This window comes from Panulirus ornatus, chromosome 70, assembly GCF_036320965.1.
Source record: "Panulirus ornatus isolate Po-2019 chromosome 70, ASM3632096v1, whole genome shotgun sequence".
Lineage (NCBI taxonomy): Eukaryota > Metazoa > Arthropoda > Malacostraca > Decapoda > Palinuridae > Panulirus > Panulirus ornatus.
This window is the reverse complement of record NC_092293.1, coordinates 7,942,105-7,947,270: the sequence shown is the minus strand read 5'-3', so window position 1 is coordinate 7,947,270 and position 5,166 is coordinate 7,942,105.

Below are 5,166 nucleotides of genomic sequence, written 5' to 3'. Positions count from 1 at the left end.
TAAAACAGTTGTTCCAGTCAGAGAATTGTATTTAGCACAGTGGGGGAGTCTTGTGCAGGGACGCGAAATTCCAACAGCATTAGTACAGGATTTCTTGAAGTTAGCACATGATTCACCTCAGGCCGCACACCCAGGCGCAGATAGATGCTATAAGCAAACTCGTTTGAGGTATTTTTGGCCAAGAAAGCAGAAAAACATTACAGATCATATTTTGAGGTGCCAAACCTGTAACACTCACAAGGGAAGTCCCACTACCCCGCAGACTGTGTTGAAATATCCTTTACCTTCATACCCATGGGAAAGAGTTCATATGGACATATTAGGAGGTTTTCCTAGGTCCATGGCAGGCTACAGATACATTTTAGTAATTACTGATGCCTTCACGAGATATTGTGAATTAGTCCCAGTTCAAAATAAAGACGCAGCCACTGTCGCTAAGGCGTTCAAAAAACATATCTTAGACAGATATAATGCGCCGAAGATTTTAGTCACAGATAATGGAGGGGAATTTAATAACTCATTATTAGAAGAACTCTGTAAATTGTATAACATAAGTAAATGTAATATAATGGCACATCACCCAGCCTCGAATGGCCTGGCAGAAAGGTTGAACCGTAAGATCCTCCAGTGTCTTCCCACCAACATTAATTTTGATCATGATGAATGGGATGAATACCTGTCTGATGTCCAATGTTCATTAAACTCTGCATATCATAAGTCAATTGGAGACACACCCTTCCACGCCTTACACGGTTTTGATAAAGTGTTGCCGTATGACATAATAGCGTCCCCTCCTTCATGTCCAGCGGTCCAGAAATCAGTTGTAGCGGAAAAATATCGCACGACTCAATTGATTCATCAAAGGATCAAGGAAAATCTAGGTGAAGCCACTACAACCTTCACGAACCAGGCTGATAAATCCACGAAACCATCAAAGGTACGTGGCTCCCGGACTCTTGGTAATGGTGCAGGAATTAAACTCAAGAAGTGAGGTTCCTAAACTTGACCCAAAATTTTCTGGTCCCTATAGAGTCTTAGCTCATTTAAAGAGACATAAGTTTAGGGTTCGACATCTAAATACAGGTGACATTCGTGAAGAACATGAGGACCACTTGAAAGTTTTACAGTATTCTGAACATGATCATCCCGGTACCACAACAGACAACACTCCTCAAACCCCAAACAATGTCACTCAACCAACTTCTACCACTGTTCAGACTGTCCCCACACCACAACCGACCACCCTCACAACACCACCACACACACATCAGTATTCATTAAGACCTCGCCTTTAAGAAGTTGCTAAGTTTATCATTTTCCAGGTTCTTCCTTCTCATGTCCTTATGGTGTCTTCCTGTATATGACACCATGGCAGTACCAGGCGCCCTTCTCACGACTCCCCGCGGGGTCCGCCTCGTGAGGGACACAGTCTCAGTTAAGTTGGGCCTGGAGGGTCTGCCCTACACTTACGATAATTTAGTAAAACTACTGGAGGCCGTACCTCGCTTACGGTCTACCCTACTCAAGTTTTACACCAGTGCATCCATCAGAAACTCTAGTGTTGCTCCTCCTCCAACTTTGTTAAACCAGTGAACGTGGAAACTGAATAGTACCTGTGTGATTCTGTATGACATGATACAAGACATTGAATCTCCAGTAACTACTAATGCCAGGATGAACACGAAAAAGCAACGGAGAAGCAAGAGAGGTCTGCTTAATTTTGTAGGGTCCCTCCAATCATATTTGTTTGGTATTGCTACTCAGGAAGAACTTAATTCAGTTAGGAATCAGGTTAGATCCTTACAATTTCAACAACTTCTTAACAACAGGTATATTAAGGCTAAAGCTAAGATCTTAAAACAACATTCTAAATATTTGAATGACATAATGTTAACTGTTAATAACTTGACACAACATGTAGCACTACTGTCAAAGTCTCTTAATCCCATATATGCTATAGTGACTATTTCCACATATGTTGATAGTTTATATACCCAGATCACTTATCATGCACATTATTTCACTGGCTTATTGGAAGATGTTAATAATCTGGTAAACCAAGTTGTCACACCATCATTTTTTCCCTTCTCGGAACTCACACGTATCATTAAACAAGCGATGACGAAATTCGGTTGCACCCCAGCTCTCCCTCTGCATCACGTGGCCAGTTATTACTCCTTACTAACGGTTGACGTGATCCTCGAAGCGGTCATTATCCACATACCATTCACTGACTCCAATACTTACAGCCTTGTGAACGTAATACCATTCCCTTTTAATTATACAAAAGAGTTGCCAAAGACTATCGTCCTTGCTGATAACATAAACTTTCTCTTATATGATATATATTCATCATTGATTGCACATCCCTCCTTGGATGATTTAGCATTGTGCCATTGTTGACGCCAGGGGTTTGAATGATGTTGACGCCAGGGGTTTGAATGATGTTGACGCCAGGGGTTTGAATGATGTTGACGCCAGGGGTTTGAACTTGGATCACTCGGTTTGTGAGGGAGAATGGGATTACCAAGATTATTTGTATTGAGACTTTAAAAGGTGTTGATATTTGATCTATTATCATATATGAATTTACGTTAATTTGGGTATAGATTATATGTTTGTTCATAGGTCGGTGGACAAATAAGCTGTGCCTGACACGTCATTGTTGCCTGCGGGTTTGCCACGTCGGCAGGCGAAACAGATGTTTGGGTTCACCGCTGTTATTAAACTCAGTACACCAAGAGACTCGAGCTGTTTGATAGCCACCATGTGTTGCTCCACCTCGCGAGTTATTTTCACCGGTTTCTCCTCCTATGGAACTTGTGTAGGAGGAACAACCATAAACCATTGCTTGACAACTTGACTTGCCCCCTCCCCCCCAATACCATGGTTTTTCATAATTTACAAACAAATTCATGTAAGTACCAACTACTTTTTGGGCATCAACAAAATGTTCTTCATTCTTGTTCCTTTAAAGAAATGGTTATTAATGAACCTTGGATTGAAAGTATGGACCAGTATCACGTACTGTTTTTCCCAGACCCACAAAATGTTGTTACTCATTGCCCACCTAATCATCCCAAATCTTATTTGTTTCTGGGACACATTCAGTTAGGACAACAATGCATTCTCATCAGTTCCAGTTTGAAATTGTTCGGCACTCATGATCATCATTTGGGATAAATTGATAGAACTCTCCCGAGTTCAGGACGAATCCCTCAAAACATCAACTTATCAATCAACGATGAAGTAAAAATCCAACACCTTCCATCTAAGGTTCAGCACGATTTAGATTCTGCAACAGATGTTTTTGCTTTTGTACCTTTTAAGTACGCTTCTCATATTTCTGGAATTTCAATTATTTCATTGTCTATTGCACTCATATTTTTGTTCATAGTATTTATGTTATATTGTCGTCTACGACATAGGGTGTTTAATATAGAATACCCTGCGGCCACATTGGATGTTCAGAAGGTAGTTGTAGCAGCACTTCCTGATTTAAGGAAAAATCTAACTTCAGAACAATATGTATTCAATAAGTTTATTGATAGGCGCGCTAAAAAGAGACTTTTGGAAGTTAATGTGCTGAGAGGTGCAACTGGAGGGATGTCTGATCATTATCTTGTAGAGGCGAAGGTGAGGATTTGTAGAGGCTTTCAGAAAAGAAGAGAGAATGTTGGGGTGAAGAGAGTGGTGAGAGTAAGTGAGCTTGGGAAGGAGACTTGTGTGAAGAAGTACCAGGAGAGACTGAGTACAGAATGGAAAAAGGTGAGAACAAAGGACGTAAGGGGAGTGGGGGAGGAATGGGATGTATTTAGGGAAGCAGTGATGGCTTGCGCAAAAGATGCTTGTGACATAAGAAGCGTGGGAGGTGGGCAGATTAGAGAGGGTAGTGAGTGGTGGGATGAAGAATTAGGAGTATTAGTGAAAGAGAAGAGAGAGGCATTAGGACGATTTTTGCAGGGAAAAAATGCAAATGAGTGGGAGATGTATATAAGGAAGAGGCAGGTCAAGAGAAAGGTGCAAAAGGTGAAAAAGAGGGCAAATCAGAGTTGGGGTGAGAGAGTATCATTAAATTTTAGGGAGAATAAAAAGATGTTTTGGAAGGAGGTAAATAAATTACGTAAGACAAGGGAGCAAATGGGAACTTCAGTGAGGGGGCAAATGGGGAGGTGATAACAAGTAGTGGTGATGTGAGGAGATGGAGTGAGTATTTTAAAGGTTTGTTGAATGTGTTTGATGATAGAGTGGCAGATATAAGGTGTTTTGATCGAGGTGGTGTGCAGTGTGAGAGGGTTACGGAAAATCATTTCGTAAGCAGAGAAGAGGTAGTAAAAGCTTTGCAGAAGATGAAAGCCGGCAAGGCAGCGGGTTTGGATGGCATTGCAGTGGAATTTATTAAAAAAGAAGGTGACTGTATTGTTGACTGGTTGGCAACGTTAATTAATGTATGTATGACTCATGGTGAGGTACCTGAGGACTGGCGAAATGCTTGCATAGTGCCATTGCACAAAGGCAAAGGGGATAAAAGTGAGTGCTCAAATTACAGAGGTATAAGTTTGTTGAGTGATCCTGGGAAATTATATGGGAGGGTATTGATTGAGAGGGTGAAGTCAAGTACAGAGCATTAGATTGGGGAAGAGTATTGTGGTTTCAGAAGTGGTAGAGGATGTGTGGATCAGGTGTATGCTTTGAAGAATGTATGTGAGAAATACTTAGAAAAGCAAATGGATTTGTATGTAGCATTTATGGATCTAGAGAAGGCATATGATTGAGTTGAAGGTATTAAGAATATATGGTGGAAGGTATTAAGAATATATGGTGTTGGAGGTAAGTTGTTAGAAGCAGTGAAAAGTTTTAATCGAGGATGTAAGGCATGTGTACGTGTAGGAAGAGAGGAAAGTGATTAGTTTTCAGTGAATGCTGGTTTGCGGCAGGGGTGTGTGATGTCTCCATGGTTGTTTAATTTGTTTATGGATGGGGCTGTTTGGGAGGTGAATGCAAGAGTTTTGGAAAGATGTGCAAGTATGCAGTCTGTTGTGGATAAGAGAGCTTGGGAAGTGAGTCAGTTATTGTTCGCTGATGATACAGTACTGATGGATGATTCGGGTGAGAAATTGCAGAAGCTGGTGACTGAGTTTGGTAAAGTGTGTGAAAGAAGAAAGC